Source organism: Eleutherodactylus coqui, chromosome 4 (assembly GCF_035609145.1).
Source record: "Eleutherodactylus coqui strain aEleCoq1 chromosome 4, aEleCoq1.hap1, whole genome shotgun sequence".
Classification (NCBI taxonomy): Eukaryota; Metazoa; Chordata; class Amphibia; order Anura; family Eleutherodactylidae; genus Eleutherodactylus; species Eleutherodactylus coqui.
The window spans coordinates 46838673-46861936 of record NC_089840.1 but is presented as its reverse complement, the minus strand read 5'-3'; the positions used below and the strand labels follow the sequence as shown (position 1 = coordinate 46861936).

Genomic DNA, 23264 nt, shown 5'->3' with positions numbered 1-23264 from the left:
CCGCGGGAAACGCAATGCACGCTTTCCATAGCGTTGCTGTGGAAAGCGTAGCCCCCCTGTCCACAAGCGGAGAATTATAGCGATTCTCCGCTCGTGGCTGGCAAATCGCAGCATGCTGCGAATTGCCGCAGTGAGCCTATCTCTTAATTCACTATAGTACAGAAGTAATGCAGTGTATTATTGGAGCAATCTTGAGATTACAGGTTCAGGACTTATTCACACGTCCGTATATCGGTCAGGTTTTCACTCCCGGCCGTTATACGGTGCCCCTTTCTGCAGGGGGAGGAGGTGGGTTGGGCAGGGCCCTCCCATTGCAAATAGTGGAGAGGGGCAGAGAGGGGGCGAGAGCTCAGTGCACTGCTCCCGGCCCAGCCCACCTCCTCCCCTTGCAGAAAGGGACCCTGTATATCGGCTGGGCGATAAAACTCGGCCGATATACGGACGTCTGAATACGTCCTCAAATTGTGTGGTTTATGAATGCAAAGATGCCAACCAAATATATATATTTTTTTATATTATTCTTTTTAACCAAAAAAAAGGGAAGAAGTTTGCAACAGTTTTTCTGCGATTTTTTAAAAATGTGTTTTGGACTATTTTTAACTTTTTTAATGTGTGTTTATTACACAGACATAAAAAAGTAAAAATAGTGCAAAACAAACAAAGCAAAAAAAATCTCAGAAAAACTTTTGCAAACTTCTTCCCTTTTTTGTTTAAAAATAATAAAATTTAAAAAATTATTTGGTTGGCATTAGAGATGAGCGAGCGTACTCAAAAAAAACCCTACTCGCTCGAGTAATTTGCTTTATCCGAGTATCGCTGTGCTCGTCCCTGAAGATTCGGGTGCCGCTGCGGCTGACAGGTGAGTCGCAGCGGGGAGCAGGGGAGAGCGGGCGGGAGAGAGGGAGAGAAAGATCTCCCCTCCGTTCCTCCCCGCTCTCCCCTGCAGCTCCCAGCTCCGTGCCGGCACCCGAATCTTCAGGGACGAGCACAGCGATACTCGGATAAAGCAAATTACTCGAGCGAGTAGTGCTTTTCTGAGTACGCTCGCTCATCTCTAGTTGGCATCTTTGCATCCATAATGACCTGTACAAGAAATTGAAGACACTTTTTAGCCCACATGGCAGACACACACAAAAAAAAAACAAAAAAAACCCCAAAACTGATATCACCTTTCAAAAAAACGCAATAAAAGTGATCAAAAAGTCATATGTGCTACAAAATGGCACTAATAAAAACTAAAGTTAGTTACATAAAAAAACAAGCCCACATACAGCCCCCCCCCCCCTCCCCCATCCATGGACGAATAAAAAGGTTTTGGATAGTTGAATGCAGCATTAAGAAAAAAAAATATTTTTCAAAAAAAGATTTTTATTGTAAAAATGTGAAAAAAAAGCGTAAAAATATATCTGATCTGCTGAAAAAAGGTATCATGGTAGTTATACTAGTTATTATGTGATTTGTACTGCAAACTCGTACCACTAAAAAGTATCAAGTCGCTACGTAAAAACAAGCCTTTATGTGGCGATGTCGATGGAAAAATGAAAAAAGTTAGCACTTTTGAAACATACAGATAAAATCCCTCCAAATCGTTGTGTCCTTTGATACAAAATATGGCATGTCATTAAAATGTTAATGTCCAAATGACTTGCCACCTTTTGGTGAACTATTAGTCACAGCAAACCAAATCAAAACAGATTTACAATTGCTCCACATTCTCCAAATCATGAATTACTGGCAGATTTGCCCTTAATTATCATGGCGGTATTAGAACTTCCTGGCTCTGAAGCGGTGACGCTCTATCTCTGCAGTGAGCTTCTGTAGGCGCTCTGTCATCCGATTATGCGAGACTCTATAGTACCTAACGGAATAGGAGAGATGGACACGTACTGAGCGTTCTGGGGAGACAGGTGAGGACCCACTGTAGAGCGCGGCAGGGCGCCCCCTGCAGGTGGTGGCTGCATGTACCGTGCTCTGTTATTTTATGTGTCTGTGTTCTGCATCTGTAATGTGACCGGCCAGAGTCCGATCCCAGGAGAATGTCTGCCGGAGGCTGGCTAAATGCTAATCCAGGGATTGTTACCAACTGGTGATAGCTGGTATGGGAAGAAGCCGGACAATGCTGGGGATAGACTGGGCCATAGCTGTTAATCCAACCGCCAATATAGAGCATGGGCGATAATGGTAACTTTATCAGACTTCATTAGTAATGCAATATGGGAAACCGTTGTTTACAGGTAAGGAAATTTAGACCGTCTGTAATACTGCCCCCTATGTACAAGTAATGTATAGAACTGCTATAATACTGCCCCCTATGTACAAGTATAAAACTACTATAATACTGCCTCCTATGTACAAGAATATAACTACTATAATACTGCCCCCTATGTACAAGCATACAACTACTATAATACTGCCCCCTATGTACAAGCATACAACTACTATAATACTGGCCCCTATGTACAAGCATACAACTACTATAATACTGCCCCCTATGTACAAGCATACAACTACTATAATACTGCCCCCTATGTACAAGAATATAACTACTATAATACTGCCCCCCATGTATAAGAATATAACTACTATAATACTGCCCCCTATGTACAAGCATACAACTACTATAATACTGCCCCCTATGTACAAGAATATAACTACTATAATACTGCCTCCTATGTACAAGAATATAACTACTATAATACTGCCCTCTATGTACAAGAATATAACTACTATAATACTGTCCCCTATGTACAAGAATATAACTACTATAATACTGCCCCCTATGTACAAGAATATAACTACTATAATACTGCCCCCTATGTACAAGAATATAACTACTATAATACTGCCCCCTATGTACAAGAATATAACTACTATAATACTGCCCCCTATGTACAAGAATATAACTACTATAATACTGCCCCCTATGTACAAGAATATAACTACTATAATACTGCCCCCTATGTACAAGAATATAACTACTATAATACTGCTCCTATGTACAAGAATATAACTGCTATAATACTGCCCCCTATGTACAAGAATATAACTACTATAATACTGCCCCCTATGTACAAGAATATAACTACTATAATACTGCCCCCTATGTACAAGAATATAACTACTATAATACTGCCCCCTATGTACAAGAATATAACTACTATAATACTGCCCCCTATGTACAAGAATATAACTACTATAATACTGCTCCTATGTACAAGAATATAACTACTATAATACTGCCCCATATGTACAAGAATATAACTACTATAATACTGCCTCCTATGTACAAGAATATAACTACTATAATACTGCCCCCCTATGTACAAGTATATAACTACTATAATACTCCCCCTATGTACAAGAATATAACTACTATAATACTGCCTCCTATGTACAAGAATATAACTACTATAATACTGCCCCCTATGTACAAGTATATAACTACTATAATACTGCCCCCTATGTACAAGAATATAACTACTATAATACTGCCCCTATGCACAAGAATATAACTACTATAATACTACCCCCTATGTACGAGAATATGACTACTATAATACTGCCCCCTATGTACAGGAATATAACTACTATAATACTGCCCCCTATGTACAGGAATATAACTACTATAATACTGCCCCCTATGTACAGGAATATAACTACTATAATACTGCCCCCTATGTACAGGAATATAACTACTATAATACTGCCCCCTATGTACAAGAATATAACTACTATAATACTGCGCCCTATGTACCTGAATATAACTACTATAATACTGCCCCCTATGTACCTGAATATAACTACTATAATACTGCCCCCTATGTACCTGAATATAACTACTATAATACTGCCCCCTATGTACAAGAATATAACTACTATAATACTGCCCCTATGTACAGGAGTATAACTACTATAATACTGCCCCCTATGTATAAGAATATAACTACTATAATACTGCCTCCTATGTACAAGAATATAACTACTATAATACTGGCCCCTATGTACAAGCATACAACTACTATAATACTGGCCCCTATGTACAAGAATATAACTACTATAATACTGCCTGCTATCTTAGTGGGTTTCTTTCAATTGCAAATATTGCCCTTTCAAATCCCCCATTAGCTGTTGTCGGTCTGGTTTAGGTTTGGTCTCGGAGGTTAGGTGGTAAGCATTAATGTAGGGATCGGCGGGCTGCACTCCTAGAAGGCGGTGATGGTTCCAGCTTGCATTGATGTTGAGACTTTAGTTTTATGGGATTTTTGCAGTTGAATGGAAAGTATTGTCCGTTGCCAATAAGACGGCCCAGCGTGTGGATTGAATAAGCAGTTTATTTTGGCAGCGGGCGCTGCGCACACTTGTGGAGTATAACCTCATAGTTCAGACCTCAGGAGAGCATTCCCAGGATCTAGGGAGGGAGAGTGTGAAACCGAGCCTATTATCTGTCAGCCTGTGAACTGGATGAACAACCCGCACCGGACTGGGAGACACTGGAGAGGGCAGTTTTATATAATAATCACTTGGGGCAGTGTCACATGAACGTAAGCGCATCTGCGTGTTTTACTATACGTTATGCAAACTCGCACAAATTGCGCATGCGAAAAAAACGTGTAAGCATGCTCCCGTTCGGTGAAATGGCCAGTTAAGTTAAAGGGGTTGTCTCGCGGCAGCAAGTTGGGGTATACACTTCTGTATGGCCATATTAATGCACTTTGTAATGTACATTGTGCATTAATTATGAGCCATACAGAAGTTATTCACTTACCTGTTCCGTTGCTGGCGTCCTCGTCTCCATGGTGCCGTCTAATCTTCAGCGTCTAATCGCCCGATTAGACGCGCTTGCGCAGTCCTGTCTTCTGTCTTCTGAATGGGGCCGCTCGTGCCAGAGAGTGGTTCCTCGTAGCTCCGCCCCGTCACGTGTGCCGATTCCAGCCAATCAGGAGGCTGGAATCGGCAATGGACCGCACAGAAGACCTGCGGTCCACCGAGGGAGAAGATCCCGGTGGCCATCTTCACAAGGTAAGTAAGAAGTCACCGGAGCGCGGGGATTCGGGTAAGTACTACCCGTTTTTTTTTTTATCCCTGCATCGGGTTTGTCTCGCGCCGAACGGGGGGGCTATTGAAAAAAAAAAAACCCGTTTCGGCGTGGGACAACCCCTTTAATTTGTTCAATATGCGTTCTTTCCCTGCGCATATGCGCTGGAAAATAGAGCGCGCTGCGTGTTTTATTGCGCAGACAAAATGCACACGCAAATTATGCTTATGTGAACACGTAAATAATTATAATCTTTATTGGTATAGCGCTAACTTATTCTGCGGCACTTTCAAGCATAAGACAACAATAACGTGATATGCAATCAGTTTGACATCAACGGGGTGGGGGTGGTACAGGAGGTATAAGGGGGGGGATGAGGCACAGGGGAACACAGGCAGTACAGGAGCTACATGTGGAAATCAATTATTAGGAAGCAAACTGGGTGGGGCGACAAGGAGGTGCAGGGGTAGAGGTCGTATGTGATAGGCAGGGTGGAAGGTGTGGAAAGCCATAGGGAGGAGCATGGGGACTAGGTCAGGGGATTTGGTATGCCTCCCTGAAGTAGTGTGTATTATTTTTTTTTTTAGACACGTCTTAGTGCATCGGGGATTGTCCGGTTGCCTTGGGGTAGAGCGTTCCAGAGGATTGGTGCTGCTCTGGTGAAGTCCTGGAGGCGAGCGTGTGAGGTTCGTATTACAGGGGTGTTTAGTCTGAGTGTGTTAGCGGATCGGAGTGTGTGGGCCGGGGGACAAATGGATAGGAGGGAGGCGATGTATGGTGACGCAGCGCCATGGAGAGCTTCGTGGGTGAGGAGTTTAAATTTAGTTCTGCAGTGGATGGGCAGCCAGTGCAGCGACTGGCACAGTGCAGAGGCATCTGAGTAACGGCTGGAGAGGAAGATGAGTCTAGCTGCCGCGTTTAGTATGGATTGGAGTGGAGCGAGTCTAGTGCGGGGGAGGCTGATGAGTAGCGAGTTGCAGTAGTCGAGTCTGGAATGGATGAGGGCAACGAGTGTCTTTAGCGTGTCCAGGGTGAGGGCCGGATGGATTTTCAGCAATATTTCTGTGGTGCCTGTGGCATGTTCGGGCCAGAGATTGAATGGGGGGGGGGGGGGGGGGGGGGTAAAGGGGAGGTCAGAGTCCAGTGTGACCCCAAGGCAGCGGGCATGCTGTCTGGGGGTTATGATGGTGCCAGACACTGATATGGAAATGTGAGGGAGGTCGGTTGGAAGGCGGAAAGACAAGGTCAGTTTTTGAGAGGTTAAGTTTTTGAGAAAGAGGGAGGACATAGTGTTAGAGACAGCGGACAGACAGTCGGTGATATTTTGGAGGAATGGTGCAGAGTTGTCACGAGAAGAGGTGTATAGTTGAGTGTCGTCAGCGTAGAGATGGTATTGGTGTCCGAATTTGCAGATTGTGTGTCCGATTGGGGCAGTATAGATAGAGAAGGGAAGCGAAGGAGACACTGAAAGAGGGGTAGGAGGAGAACCAGGAGAGAGCAGTGTCCTTTTGGCTAATAGAGTGGAGCATAGTGAGAAGGAGGTTATGGCCGACAGTGTCAAATGCAGCAGAGAGGTCGAGGAGGATTAGTAGGGAGTAATCACCTCTCGACTTTGCCGTCATCAGGTCATTTGATACTTTTGTGAGCGCAGTTTCGGTCATGTGTAGGGGGCGGAAACCGGACTGGAGAGAGTTGTCAGAGACAAAGCGAGGGAGGCGGGAGTAGACCAGGCATTCTAGTAATTTGGAGCTGAAGGGGAGGTTTGAGACAGGTCGGCAGTTGGCAGCGTCGGTCGGGACAAGAGTTGTGGTGTTTTTTTTTTTTTGCTTTTTTGTTTTTTTTTAGCAGAGAGGATATGATGGAGTGTTTGAATGAGGAGGGGAAGGTGCCAGAGGTCAGGGAGAAGTTGAAGATGGTGGTTAGGTGGGTAATGAGAGCTGGGGAAAGGGAGCGGAGGAGGTGATAGGGGAGAGGGATGCTAGCACAGTCTGGAGACTTCTTCCTCTGTCATTAGTTCTTCTAACATAGAAAGTGAGTGGGTGCTGAGGAGACTGGGATCTGGGCTAGCCGTGCAGTTTTCGGAGATTTCGGATGTTGGCTATTTTTTTAAAAATGTAACTATTTATTTTTTTCTTTGAAATAGGCGTCTAGCTCTCCAGCAGTCAGATCCGTCACGGGGGCCTGTTCTTTGGGGCTGAGGAGGGAGTGAAAGGTGTCGACGAATCGTTTGGGGTTGTAGGATAGTGAGGAGACAAGGGAGGTGAAATAAGCTTGTTTGGCATGGTGAAGGGCGAGGTTATAAGTTTTAAGCATGAATTTGAAGTGGAGGAAGGCTGCGGGCAGCTTTGATTTTCTCCACAGCCGTTCGGCCCACCTAGAGCACTGCTGGAAGAAGCACGTTTGGGACGTAAGCCAAGGTTGCCGTGGTCTGTGTTGGACGGCTCGGGTCACGGGGGGTGCCGTTTCATCCAGGGCACGGCTGAGGGTGGTGTGGTAGTGTTCGACTGCCAGGTTAGGGCAGGAGAGGAGAGAGAGATAGGGCAGGGGGGACTGGATGGTCTCGGCGAAATTATGGGTGCGGACAGTCTGGAGGTTCCTAGAGGTACGATAGATAGGAGGGTCAGGGGAGATGCTAGGGTGCTTGATGGAGAAAGTGAGGAGGTTGTGATCTTAGAGTAGAAGGGGGGGGGGGGGGGAGTTAGTAACGAGGGAGGCAGAGTACAGGTGGACGAAGATTAAATTGAGGGTGTTACCGTCTCTGTGAGTGGGGGAGTCTGAGAGTTGTGATAGGCCGAGAGAAGAGGTGAGAGTTAAAAGCTGGGAGGCAGATGAGGAGCAGGAGTCTTTATTAGGGATATTGAAATCCCCAAGGATGAGGGTTAGGATTTCACAGGATAGGAAGTGGGGGAGCCAAGCGGTGAAGTCGTCTAGGAACAGGCGGGTGAAACCTGGGGACCAGTAGATAACTGCGATGCACAAGGACAGTGGATGGAAGAGTCGTAAGGTATGGACTTCCAATAACTCGTAGGTAAGCGAGGCAGCCAAGGGAATGACCTGGAAGGTACAGTTCAGTGAGAGGAGGACGCCTACTCCGCCACGCCTGTCATCCAATCTGATGGTGTGGGAGAACTGCAGGCCATCATAGGACAATGCAATGGGGGAGGTAGAATCGGACTGCTGTATTCATGTTTTGGTGAGGGCGAGCAGGTTGAAGTGTTTGGTGGTGAAGAGGTCATGGATAGTTGGGAGTTTTTTGCACGTGGATTGGGAGTTCCATAGGGCCCATTTGAATGGGTCGAGGGGTGGGGGAGCATGGGCTAGTGGGGTGGTCTGCTATGATTGAGGGGGGCATTTTGGTAGAAGGCAGTACGAGGTGGCAGGTTGGGGGTATGCCCTCTGCAGCTAGGAGTAGTAGAGTAGCAAGGGTGTGCAGGTGGTTGGGGGATTTGTGAGGCTGGCTGGGTGTTTCTTGGAGTTGTGGGGGGGATGGAGGCATCTGAGGAAGGTGAAAAGTGCATGAGAGCTGTGCATGGGTGAGCAGAGGAGGGCTGATGTGGGTGAAGTGTGTTGGGGCTGGGCATAAGAAGAAAGTGTTAAGGCTTGAAAGCAGAATAGCGGTGGAGGTTAGTGCAAAGGGGAGCGTATTAACGTCCAGAGGGGGGTGGGTGGGTGTGGAGTTTACCTGTCTCCTGTGCTGTTTAACTACATAATTTGATTGTATAAGACACTTAATCCCGGAACTTAATACTGGACACCCATGCGCACCAACCGCATGCGTGGCAAAGAGGCTACCATTAGATTTATAAAAAAAATTTCTGTACGGCAAATGTCTGATGAAAGTGATCAGGTACGTGCGGGCGTAGGGGGCCCTAATCGGGGTGGGTATGTGTTGTGAAACGCATGTGAACATGCCCTGCGTGCACAAAAAGTACCCACCCCCGCTCTGAGTGCCTGGCTGTTATACAGCCGAGCGCTCTGAGCGGAGGATGCAGAAGGCAAGCAGGCTGTCCCCGCTTGTCTTCTGCATCCAGCTGTTCTCTGCTCGGTGCGCTTGGCTGTTATACAGCTGAGCGGTCCGTGCCCGGTATAGAGAACAGAGCTGGACTGCTATGTTCTTCATACCCAACCTGTCATCAGGGAGCGGGATACAGCTGAAACAATAGTATCAGCTGTATCCAGCTGTGAATCCCTGATAACTGACCACTGATCTTTCAGCATGCTGAAAGACAACGATGAGCGACAGCTTAGCGAAAACTGCACAATGTCAGAGCAGTTAGACACAACGATTATCGCTCAAAAGACGGCTTTTGAGTGAATTTTGAGCGATAATCATTGTGTCTAAATGGGCCTATGCTGTACTTTTCGCGCATGCAAATTGTACACATTTGCGTGTGTAAAAAACACCCAACCGTGCTCCAATTCATTGAAAGCGGGAATTATTGTAATCTATTCAGTGTGCCCTTTCCTTGTGCAAATGCGCAGGAAAACGGGCCATACTGCGTATTTATGTACACGCAAAACAACATGTATGTGAACGAAATCGCTTGAAATCAATGGATTCTATTCACTGCGTATTGCACGCGCAAATATGTTCGTGTGAATCTGGTCTAAGGGCTTCTACCCACTAGCGCTTTTTTTTAAACTTGTGATTTTTGTGCAATGCGGTTTTTTTTTTTTTTTTACATTAGAAAGTCCTATTGAAAAAAAAAAAAAACCGCCAGTGGGTAGGAACTCTAACAGTTAAAATACAGATACTCGTGAACCATAAATAAATTGAGTCATCGCGCGAATACTTATCCCACAACTTCTCACGCCGGAGGCTATACGCGGCCCATAATTGCTTATTGCTTTGTCTGCCTTCCAAATCCCTTGCTGCAAGTCATGACGAGGAAAAGTATGAAAGAAACTTTCCTTGTAGACCCGGAGCCCCAAACTAATCTTCACCGAGAGCCACATCAGCCTTACAGTTGCCTTCAAAGGGCCGAATGTAATTGTATAGTAGGGGCTTATTCACACAAGCGTACTGTGCAGCATATTACACCTGCAGTTTTCATTCGAGTAATACGCAGTTAATAGAACCTACTGATTTCAATGGGTTCGTTCACATCAGCGTATTTTTTTTTTCCACACAATATGTGATTGTCTGAAAAAATACGCGGCATGACCTATTTTGTTGCGCATTACGTACCGCATTAGGCCATTGAAATGAATGCCCTGGCGCAAATACTTGTGAATACACAGCAAACCTGCACAATACGCAGTGTATTTGCACACACAAAAATGCCAGTCCAGCGGAAAAACACAGGTATAAGCGTTCTTCGGGTGCGCAAATACACTGTATATTTGCATGACCAAAATGCACTTGTGCCCTAATGAGCCCTAATACTGACCCCCAAAGTGGCCCCATTAGTAGTCCCAATTGTAATACTGACTTCCCTAGTAGCCTTTGAATGGGCAGCATCCCCACAGGTATTCCACCCAGCCTGCAAGTCCGGTCTGGTGGCAGCAGTGTAGTCTGTGACCACTGACTCCCCTATGTACAAGAATATAACTACTATATAAAAGAATATCACAGCTAAAATATTGCCCCTATGTATAATAATTTAAAGGGTTTGTCCATTGTAAACTATTGATAGTCTATCCTCAAGATAAGTCATCAGCAGTAGATTGGCGGGGCGCAACTGCCTGAGACCTCCTGCCTTTCAGCTGTTTTCTGGGCCAATGTGCAAAAAGCATACCACTCCGTTCTTACTGTAGTGGCCAGGCTTGGTATTGCAGGTTAAGTTCCCGCAGAATTAAGCTCAGCACAGGAGTACCCTAGCCTGGCAGACAGCTGATTGGCAAGTAAGCCTGGTAATGGACCCCTACCAAAGTAATATTGATGACTTACACTGAGGATAGGCCATGTATAGTTTATACCTGGACAACCCCTTTGACTACTATAATAAGACCCCCTGTACACAAGAATGTGACTAGTAGAATACTGCCCCCTATATACAAAAATATAACTTCTATAGTACTGCCCCCTATGTACAAGAATAGAACTATTATAATACTGCTCCCCTATGTACAGGAGTATAACTACTATAATACTACCCCCTATGTACAAGAATATAACCACTATAATACTACCCTCTATGTACAAGAATATAACCACTATAATACTACCCTCTATGTACAAGAATATAACTACTATAATACTGCCCCCTATGTACAAGAATAGAAATACTATAATACTGCCCCCTATGTACAAGAATAGAAATACTGTAATACTGCCCCCTATGTACAAGAATAGAAATACTATAATACTGCCCCCTATGTACAATAATATAACTACTATAATACTGCCCCCTATGTGCAAGAATAGAACTACTATAATACTGCCCCCTATGTGCAAGAATATAACCACTATAATACTGCCCCCTGTGTACAAGAATATAACTACTATAATACTGCCTCCTATGTACAAGTATATAACTACTATAATACTGCCTCCTATGTACAAGTATATAACTACTATAATACTGCTCCCTGTGTACAAGAATATAACTACTATAATACTGCCCCCTATATACAAGAATAGAACTACTATAATACTGCTCCTATGTACAAGAATAGAACTACTATAATACTGCTCCTATGTACAAGAATAGAACTACTATAATACTGCTCCTATGTACAAGAATATAACTATTATAATACTGCTCCTATGTACAAGAATAGAACTACTATAATACTGCTCCTATGTAAAAGAATAGAACTACTATAATACTGCCCGCTATGTACAAGAATATAACTACTATAATACTGCTCCCTATGTACAAGAATATAACTACTATAATACTGCCTCCTATATACAAGAATATAACTACTATAATACTGCTTCCCTATGTACAAGAATATAACTACCATAATACTGCTCCTATGTACAAGAATATAACTACTATAATACTGCCCTCTATGTACAAGAATATAACTACTATAATACTGCCCCCTATGTACAAGAATATAACTACTATAATACTGCCCCCTATGTACAAGAATATAACTACTATAATACTGCCCCCTATGTACAAGATTATAACTACTATAATACTGCCCCCTATGTACAAGAATATAACTACTATAATACTGCCTTCTATGTACAAGAATATAACTACTATAATACTGCCTAGTGGTGTGGTGTTATGGGGGCATCTACAATTGGCAGACAGTTATGAAGGTGGTCTGCATATAATGCTCTATTATAATGGACATCTGTGTATCCCACGCTGTTGTAAAGGTGTTTGCAAATGGTGCTGTTATGGCCAGCAGCTATGTAAAGTGCAGCATCCTATGCCCGCTGTGCCTTGTAGCACAGGTACAGGTGAGGACTGTTCTCTCTGACTACACACGATCTGCTTCGCCCCCTCCTCCAGTTTAGGTTTCAGTTTCTTGCTACCAGTCCAAGCCCCGTCCATTGTGCATGTCTGATGAAGCGACCGAGTCAAATTGTACAGCCCTGCGAGCCAACAAATGTCCAGGCAGCCTGCCACATGGCACAGGAGCGGCATTGTGTGCATGGGAGGAGGGTCGGGCCCAAGGAGCGTCCCTCCCAACCCAAGACTCTCTTCTCTCTGTCTTCTGTCTCCTCAGCTGCTCACAGAGATGGTGCTTAGTTATTCTGCATTCGGAAAGACTCAGGAAAGAGGCCGATTTGTCACCCCTTCTCCTAGGATCTAGAACTGCGGAAGACGAGGCTTCTAGGACTGATGGAAGGACGCTGACGGTGAGGACTGCACCTTAAAGCTGTATGACATCCGTTGCTTCCTTACACACTCTGCAGCTATATACTGGGGGTTGTATCACTTTAAGATGGATTTATATGTAACACCAAAAACTTTGTGTTGATTGGATACTTTGGGAGGAAGACCCCCTACATGAGCTTACAATCTATAAGGGGGACCTGCAGTGGTTGAGGTGTCCTCTTATAGACCGTAGGTTAGCGGTGAGCCGGGCAGCGGTACCATGATGTGTGTGAATTTGAGGTCGCAAAGACTGTGTGATTGTATTGTATGGCCACCAGGAGTCGGACGTGTGTCTGTATACGGTATATACACACACATGCATATATATTGATATACGCAGACCTGTATAAATTGCGCTGCACTGTGGAAAGGCATTTGGTTAAGTTCACTCATTGTGTTTTGTCCTAAATCATCTGTTTTGTAGACAGAAAACGTTCAGTTTTTGTTTTTTTTTGAAGACCCTTTAACCCCTTAAGGACATGGCCTATTTTGAGCTTAAGGGCGCTACGATCTTCATCTCCATTTTTCAAAAGCCAGAACTTTTTTTATTTTTCTGTCGACATGGCCGTATATATGTTTTTTACGTGGCGAGCTGTAGTTTTTATTGGTGCCATTTTTGGGTATATAGACTGTATTGTAAAACTTTTATTTATTTTTTTTTGTTAGCAGGCAAACGCATAAACTCTGCCATAGATTTTTATAATTTTTTTACTGCATTAATTATGCAACATAGATGACGCTATACATTTTTTTTCTGCGGGTCGGTACAATTACCACGATACTAAAATTCTTATTTTTTTTTTCCTTACATTTTTCTGCTTTTCTGCAATAAAAACCCTTTCTTTTGGAACCTTTTTTTTCATCTAAATCGTTGCATTAAAAGTCCTATAACTTTTTTTTATTTTTACATGGTTGAAGCTCTGAGAGGGCTTATTTTTTGCGAGACGAGCTGTAGTTTTTATTGGTACCATTTTGGTGTACATACGTCTTTTTTTGATCACTTTTATTGAGTTTTTTTGGGAGGCAAAAGGCTAAAAATTAGCATTTTTGCCTCAGTTTTTTTGCACTCCCTCTGTGAACCTTTCTCATGTCGTGATCTATACAGATTGTGGCAGGGAAGGGGTTACCAGCAGGGGTCGCGGCTCCTATGCACCCCCGCTGTTGCAGCAGAAGCCCAGCTATCATTGACATACGGCTCTTAGGCTACTGCTGCCCGATAGTGTGAGATCTCTTCTGATCTTGCTGTATCCCCAGGATGTAAGTAGGCTGTCAGCCGCTGTGAGCTTGTCAGTATTTCCACCAGGGCCACTCTGGGGGGGTGACTATCGCCGCCGGTGCCACTTGGGGGGGGTGGCTCTCGCCGCCGGTGCCACTTGGGGGGGGGGGTCACTATTACTACTGCGGTATGCTTACACGTGGCGGAAGTGCTGCAGAATGTCCTCAACGGACATTTCCGTGGCAATTTCCACATCCAAAAAGCAGTCAAAATCTGCACCCGGTCTATTTTGAAACAGCCTTTTCCTTTTATAATGACGGCGATAAAATCATATGTTGTGATAAGCCCCGCCCCTGACGTGTTGGCACTTTGCGATAATGAAGTGGGTTTTGGGTTGCAGTTTGGGCGCACTCTCTCTAAAAGGTTCGCAAACGCTGACCTAGGAGAAGTTGTCGGGATCAAATGAACCTTTCTCTGTGCGATTGTAACGTTGTTATAAGTGATTGCAATATCAGAGCGAAAGGGGCATTTATTGCAGAAAACTGACCCCTTGAAGGGAGGCTCTAGTACCCTGTTGTACCACCACTAGCTTGGATGCAAGATGTGATACGGGCAGGCATGGAGGCTCCAGTACCCTGTTGTACCACCACTAGCTGGGATACAAGATGTAATACAGGTTGGCATAGAGGCTCTAGAACCCTGTTGTACCGCCTCTAGCTTGGATACAAGATGTGATGCAGTTGGGCATGGAGGCTCTAGTACCCTGTTGTACCGCCTCTACCTTGGATACAAGATGTGATACTGGCAGGCATGGAGGCTCTAGTACCCTGTTGTACCGCCTTTAGTTTGGATACAAGATGTGATACGGGCGGGCATGGAGGCTCTAGTACCCTGTTGTACCGCCTCTAGCTTGGATACAAGATGTGATACAGACCGGCATGGAGGCTCTAGTACCCTGTTGTACCGCCTTTAGTTTGGATACAAGATGTGATACTGGCAGGCATGGAGGCTCTAGTACCCTGTTGTACCTCCTCTAGCTTGGATACAAGATGTGATGCAGTTGGGCATGGAGGCTCTAGTACCCTGTTGTACCGCCTCTAGCTTGGATACAAGATGTGATACTTGTGGGCATGTAGGCTATAGTACCCTGTTGTACCGCCTCTAGCTTGGATACAAGATGTGTTACGGGAGGGCATGGAGGCTCTAGTACCCTGTTGTACCGCCTCTAGCTTGGATACAAGATGTGATACAGGCAGGAATGGAGGCTCTAGTACCCTGTTGTACCACCTCTAGCTTGGATACAAGATGTGATACGGATGAATATGGAGGCTCTAGTACCCTGTTGTACCGCCTCTAGCTTGGATACAAGATGTGTTACGGGAGGGCATGGAGGCTCTAGTACCCTGTTGTACCGCCTCTAGCTTGGATACAAGATGTGATACAGGCAGGAATGGAGGCTCTAGTACCCTGTTGTACCACCTCTAGCTTGGATACAAGATGTGATACGGATGAATATGGAGGCTCTAGTTTCCTGTTGAGCCGTCTCTAGCTTGGATACAAGATTTGATACGGGTGGGCATGGAGGCTATAGTATCCTGTTGGGCCACCTCTACCTCGAATGTAAGATGTGATACTGGAGGGCATGGAGGTATACAGGTTCCGTATGGTATCCTGTGGCTTTTCACTCCACATTTGCTTTAACTGAGCCTCTAGATCGTACAAACACGTAGGTTGTCAAGGTTGGCGTCCCAGATGATTGAATGTTTCCCACCCCTTTTTGTAAACATGCAGGTCTAGCATTTCAGGTAAGATCCCTTCACAGAGGCATTATGACTGATCTAGATATTATTCGCTACCTGGGGATTCTCTCTTTTATCCTGGCAGGCATTTCCTAATTGGGGGTTAATTGGATTTTGAGTCTTTTTGCTATTAAATTGCAATTGTTTTTATTTGGACTATGTAACACACTTTTTGTCCTCGGCAAGTGAGTGTTATTTCCTGCTTTCTTATGTCTAAAAGGTTTAGAAAATGGCCATTATACCTTCCGCAGTTTGCTTTTGTGCTCAGGAGAATGAGGTTTATATTTTGCATATCCCCATATAGGTAAATGGGTAACAATTTTTATAAACGGACAACATCTGGATCAAAAGTCATGTTTATTTATACTTCAAAACGAAGACAATATTTAGAAATGTGTGGTTTTTCTAGCTTTATGATTGTACTGCTCACCACTTTCCCGAGTTAGTCCCCGTATGTAGTCTCCCATCATGATCTCATTTTACTGTCCTTGGTTTCCATGTTCAAAGACCATAATATCTTGGTGGAAGCGTTGGCCGTGTTCCTCTGAGTATTCTCCCATGTTCCGCTTGAAGTGGTCCAAATGAGCATCAAGGATATGGAGTTTTAGAGACCTCCTGCAACCCATCTTGCTGTTCTTAACCAGAGCTTCAACCAGCTTCACATAGTTGTGGGCCTTGTGATTCCCAAGGAAACCTTTAACTACTGCCACAAAGCTGTTCCAAGCTGCATTTTCCTTTCTGGTAAGCTTCTGTCCAACGAAAAACTCCCTTTGCGGTGGCCAGTCCTGCTTATGGTAGTGTGAATCAGTGTCTCAAAGGCAAAGATAGCAGGGGTACTTCGTAAAACCACCTTGGAGACCCATCTGGAATGCCAGCATTTTAAAATCTCCCATGACCTCCCACCAGTGCTCATCATACCTTGGTCGGTGCAGTAAAACCTTCACGTTTTCATAGTCCTCTTTGAGATGCACTGAGTGCGCCAGGGGAAGAGAAGGGAACGTGTTCCCATTATGAAGCAGGACAGCCTTGAGGCTCTTGCACAAACTGTCAATGAAAAGGCGCCACTCATTCTCACTGTATGTGATGCCGATTGCATCAAAAAGACCTCTCGCATCGTGGCAGAAACATAGTTCATCTTGACTGGTGAAGAAACTTGTTAAAACGTGGTGGCGCTTCCTTTGGTCTGTTACATGGACACTTGCATCCAAAAAGTTCCACTGCTTGAGCATGGAGGTCAGCAGCTCAACATTTTGTGAGTGTAAGGAGAATTTATGTGTTTACCAAGGAGAAGGCAATCTCAGATCTCGTGTAGACGTCTGGGCCCTTAGGAGAAATACAAATCACACCAGCCTGTTGCGGTATCAAATGATTTTTAATGTATTTAAACTTGCATGTTGTTTATATACCATAAATGACATTACAGGAAAAGTACATACCTCCAAAACTAATAAGAAAACATGATAGGCTAAAACTAAAATGATTAACATAAGTTCACAACTTTTTAAGGTGTAACTATAACCTACAAGGAAACCATTGTTATTTCATTAGGAAGGTATGCAAGGGAGGGGGTCTGGAGGACTATCTTATCTTATGTCTTACCCAGTACCACTCACTGGTATATAGAAATGGTTACATTTAACCCCTTCACTACTTATAGTAGCAGGATGCTATATCTTTCTAATCTACAATCTAATAGCAGAAGCAGTAAACTGATATATTGATCTACAATTTTCTTAACGGTGAGTCCAAGATCTCTAATCAAATCATTCAGGTCATGTTGATTCGGGAAGTTTGGCAGCAGCAGTGTCGGTGAAATCAGCATCTTCATCTCCTTGGCGATTGATGAAGGAATGTCTGGATACACCACTGGTTGTGCATTTTTTACCAGATCGGCGTGTTGAAGGGTCCACCATGCAGAAGTAACAGTTGCTTGTGTGGTCAGTAGGTTCCCTCCAAATTCGTGGAATTGTAAACCTCATGGCCCTCTTCTCTCCTCTGTACCATCCTGCAGAAGAAGAAACTGAAATCGGTGTAAAACTAAGACCTCTAGTAAGAACAACTACCTTAATTTTACTTTACTTCTAGAATTCTTTTGCAGTTCTCGCAGGTGAAATGAGGCGGCCATGTTTTATCCTCATCGCCAACTAGCATTCCAAAATATGCCTTGTAGGCCTCACACATTCTCGGTGATGCTTGTACAGGGGACTTCTTCACTCTTGTCTTGAGAAATTCACCACAGACATAGCAAAATGAGTCCGCTGGATGTTTGCAGCTTCTTGACTCCATTCTATTTATCTAGCTAAAGTACTGTATATACTCGAGTATAAGCCTAGTTTTTCAGCACATTTTTTGCTGAAAGAGATCCCCCTCGGCTTATACTCAAGTCAGGGAGACTCCCAGCTTGCGTCTGTATCTCCGGCGGCTGTGCGGCAGGCTGCTTGAATTCTCTCCGCTGTCATGCCCCGCCGTCCTCTTTGCTCGGCTCTGTCATCCCCCGGTGTCAGTGCTGTGTAAGTAAGAGCTGTGATTGGATCGAGCGTCAGCCAATCACAGTCGGTGCTCGATCATTTACAGCCAATCAAGCTGCTTTAGAATTCTCCCTGCTCAGCTTTCAAATCCCCTGCCGTCAGTGCTGTGTAAGTAAGCGCTGCGATTGGATCGAGCGCCAGCTGTGATTGGCTGGCGCTCAATCCAATCACAGAGCTTACTTACACAGCACTGACATAGCCAAGCAGAGAGGACAGCGGGGAGAATTCAAGCAGCTTATCGTACAGACACAGACGCTGGCTGGGAGGTGAGTATGGAGGATTTTTTTACCTAGTATATACTCGAGTCAATCGAGTCAGCTTTTTGTGGTGAAACTTATTGTCTCGGCTTATACTCGGGTCGGCTAATACTCGAGTATATACGGTATATATGTATCACAGCATGCAAATGTATAACATAATCACATACATGTCATGTGAAAATATGCGAATTCCACATATCAATGTCCTGTCCACAAAAGCAAACATTTTACAGCATAATTGACATTTTCTAGCATGGGATTAATGACTGTATTGTCACTAGATTGTTTGACTTTCTGCTTTTAGATTGCAATTGTTTCATTTGGATTGTCGCTATATGCTGACACAGGATAATTTACGGGCATTGGAGAGTTAGTCTTTAAAGCATGACGCTCCCTTGTATTGAGTTTTCTGCATGAAGTGCTTTAACTTGATACATTTGTTCAAGAAAGTATTTAGTTTGTATGTTTTTGCACACTTCTTTCTTGTGTATTGTTCATAGTTTGGACAAGTAGCTAGGAGCCCACCAGCCCCTCCGGTAGGTACTCCCCTTACAGGTCGGGGATTGTTTCCCCAGTACTGGTCCAGTAGGTCTTCTCCGAGTGACGAGGACATTGCCCTGACAACAGTTCAGGCATTATGTGTATAAGGGGTTTTATTTTATTGTATAAAGGTTACGTTCTATTCTCTATACTACCTGGTCACATGAGCTGACCGCTTGGTCTACTTGGCAAGTCTCCGGTAAATCCTTAGCTTATTGATCGTTGTACTTGTGAGTGTCTTGACGTACTGATGTCTTTGTGTGACTTGCTGGTTAAAGCGGTTCTCCCAGTTGACTTTGTCAATAAAGTTAATTGAATGTGTTCACAGATATGTAGAAATCGTACTTGCGTGTGTAATTACATACATACATACATACATACATACATACATACATACAGCAATGTCATGGGGATCGTCCTCGTCAAAGTCCACTTTTCTGGGTTCTTTTTACTACACAGTAGAAACTACAAACTGAGCAGGTACCATGTTTGTTTGACTTGAGTGTAGAGAACCCCTTTAACCCCTTGATTGGCACACCCAGAAATTTTCCGGGACGAGCTCCAATGCCCATAGTGATATAGACCTGAAGATTTCTGGGCTATGTTTCACTATGGGACCTGCAGAGCACATTACCATTGTGCTCTGCCTGCACTGACCCACACACAGCAGTGCAGGACTTTGAAAATAGAAGCAGGAATATATTACAGATTTGCCGGCAACTTCCCGCTTCTATTTTTAAACTCCTGCACTGCTTTGTTTACAGGTTGCCATAGAGACCATTCGCTTGATTTCCGTGGCAGGGAGAGCTGGTGATTGACTGTCAGAGGATAGCTGGGCACCAGCTCTTACAGCAGAGATCGCAGAAAACCTCCGATCTCTGCTGTGTTAACCCTTTACATGCCACGGTCTATGCCAACGCAGCATGAAAAGGGCTGTCACCATCGGACCCCGGCAATGTGATCAGGGGGTCCTGATGGGTCTCTGTGGCCCCTGGAGGCTTGAATATAGCCTCTGGGTCTGCCAGCTGGCTATGATGCCCAGACTCTGTCTGAATGTTATAGCCTTTCTAATATGCTGCTATGCTTCAGCATAGCAGAGTATTATTTTATTAATTTTTTTATTCTATTATGTAAGCCCCCTAAAGGGACAAAAATTTTAAAGTAAAAAAAAAAAAATGAAAGAACGCCAAAACCCCACCTTTTCTACCTTTACTTTGTAAAAAATTAAAACCAAAATTACACGTGGTATCCCAGCGTCGTAATGACCCAGAGGAGGAAGTTAGTACATTATTTTACTCCTTAATGATGTGGCCCCTTTTTTTTTTTCCTCCCTCCTTAAAAAATCGTAACTTCTTTATTTATCCATTGACGTCGCTGTATGAGGGCTTGTTTTTTGTGGGACGAGTTGTAGTTTTCAGTGGTGCTATTTAAAGTACCATATAATGTACTGAAAAACTTTTAAAAATTCTGAGTAAAATGAAATAAACAACATTCCACAATCGTTCAGTGCATTTTGTTTCTACGGCGCACAAACTGCAACAAAAATGACATAACGTTATTCTATGGGTCAGAACGATTGCAACAATACCAAATGTGTATAGTTTTGTTTTTTTTTGCTATAGTACTTGTATTTTTATTCAAAGACATTCAATTGTTTAAAAAAAAATTTTTTGCTGCATCTTTTGCGCGCAATAACTTTTTAATGTTTCCGTCAATGCAATTGAATGAGGGCTCATTTTCTGCGGGGATGTCCTGTAGTTTCCGTTAGTACCAATTCGGAATACATACGACTTTTTGATCGCTTTGTTGCATTAGGGTGACTGAAAGTGCATTTCTGGCTTTCTCTATTTTTTTTTTTATTCGGACTACGTTCACCATGAGGGGTAAATAATGTGCTACTTTGATAGATCGGACTTTTACGAATGCGGCGATACCAAATATGTATTTTCCTTTTTATGATTTAGATTTTTTTTATTATAGATATGGCAAAAGGGGGGTGATTTAAACTTTTATGACTTTTTTTCTTTTTTACAGTTAATAAAACTTTATTGATCTTATTTATCTTTTTTTTTTTTTTTGAACCCCTTCATGACACGGCCTATTTTGGGCTTAAGGACACAGCAATTTTTGGCGGATTTTCTTCTCTGTTTATCAAAAGTCATAACTTTTTTATTTTTCCGTCGACGCGGCCGTATGAGGGCTTGTTTTTTGCGTGGCGAACTGTAGTTTTTATTGGTGCCACTTTTGGGTACAATGACTATATTGTAAAACTTTTTTTATTATGATAGCAGGAAGAGAAAACGCATCAATTCTGCCATAGATTTTTTTTTTTTTTTACAGCGTTAATCATGCAGCATAAATGAGACATTCCATTTTTTCTGCGGACCGGTACAGTTACAACGATACCAAAATTATTTTTTTTAGGTTTTCCCACTTTTCTGCAATAAAAACCCTTTTTCTGGGTAATCTTTTTTGTTTTTCTAAATTGCTGCATTCAAAGTCCTGTAACTTTTTTATTTTTTGATGTACGGCACTCTATGAGGGCTTATTTTTTGCGAGGCGAGCTGTAGATTTTATTGGTACCATTTTGGGGTACATACGGCTTTTTTGATCACTTTTATTGCGTTTTTAGTGAGGCAAAATGCTAAAAATTAGCATTTTGCCTCAGTTTTTTAGCGTGTTTTTTTAGCGTTTTTTTCCGTGCACAGTCAAAAGCATGTGCAACTTATTGTACGCGTCGTTACGGACGCGACAATACCAAATATGTGGGATTTTATTTTTTTTTTTATGCTAATCTGAGAAAAAGCATTAAAAAATGGGGTTTTTAACTTTTTTTTTTTACTTTTTTTTTTTTAATTCTTTTTTCAATCTTTGTTTTTTTTACACTGTTTGTGTCCCTCTGAGGGACTTTAACCACTGCCCTGATGATCGCTGTCATAAGGCATGGCAGAGCTGCTGCTCTGCCATGCCTTATCGCTTGTACAGCGATTATAGGCATAGGCAATACAGGACGCCAGTGTCTGGATCACATCGCGAGTTCCGGCCGGAGACACAGAGGGAGCCGCGCTCCCTCTGTGAAGTCTCTCTCTGCCGCGATCTACTTAGATCGCGGCAGGGAAGGGGTTAACAGCGGGGGAGGCATCTCCGATGACGCCGGCTGTGACTGACAGCCGGCTCCCGCTGCGGGATAGCGCGGGATCATATGTGATCCCGCGCTATCTCCAGGACGTAAGTTTACGTCCTGTTGCGGGAAGTACCAGGCTGCCAGGACGTAAACTTACGCCCTGCAGCGGAAAGGGGTTAAACTCCCCCACAGCTAGCGATGCTCTGATCGCTCCTGCAGTAGGATGTTTTGCTGTACGATTGCATTTATTGCCCGCGGGTGTCAGCTGTAATACCCCGATCTCTCTTCATACATACCCCAATGCTGCAGGACGTAAATGTACGTTCTGGAGCGCGAAGAGGTTAATCTGCAGGGTTCACGGCATGGCAAAAAAAAATGTAAAACGTGGGAAAAAATAGCTAATTTAGCCTATCTCACCATACAAAAAATAGAATAGAAAGTGATCAAAATGCTGCACGGATCAACAAATGGTACTAGTAAAAAGTACAACTCCTACCACAAAATAAAAACCCTTACACAGCTCCATTGATAAAAAAAAAATTAAAATGCTAGGGGTCTTTGAATGCAGCGATTTAAAAAAAAAAAATATATATATATATATATTTTTTTGAAACCGTGGAAAAGTTAAAAAAAACTATTACAATTTGGTATTGGTATAATCGTACTGGCCTGTAGAATGACTGTAATACATTATTTATACTGCTCCAGAGAATGCAGTGAAAAATAAAAATAAAAAACATGCCAGAATTACAGATTTTGTTAATCTTACCCCTAGAAAAAATGGAATAAAAAGCGATCAAAATTTTTACATGTTCCTAAAAATTAGGTAAATGAAGAGTGGAGTTCATCCTGCAAAAAACAAGGCCATCTAGAGCTCTGGCAATGGGAAAATAATATGAATACGGCTCTTGGAATGTGGCGACACAAAAGCAAACCTTTAAGAAAAAAATGTTTTAAATGTACAAAAAAAATCAA

The 23264-nt window shown here is 43.4% G+C and overlaps 1 protein-coding gene across 6 annotated transcripts in view; it reads left to right on the top strand.

Annotated features, from left to right (window-relative positions):
* Positions 1-1815: 1815 nt before the first annotated feature.
* Positions 1816-23264, top strand: part of B4GALT4 (beta-1,4-galactosyltransferase 4) — a 57797-nt gene continuing 36348 nt past the window's right edge. For 2 of the 6 annotated variants that reach the window (XM_066599362.1, XM_066599359.1), the window contains exons 1-3: positions 1816-1907; positions 5623-5721; positions 12671-12803. The gene's annotated coding sequence lies outside the window, so the exon portion shown is untranslated. Of the gene's footprint in view, positions 1908-5622; positions 5722-12568; positions 12826-23264 lie in introns of those variants that run through there. The other 4 variants (XM_066599363.1, XM_066599361.1, XM_066599364.1 and 1 more) reach the window with 4 other exon arrangements.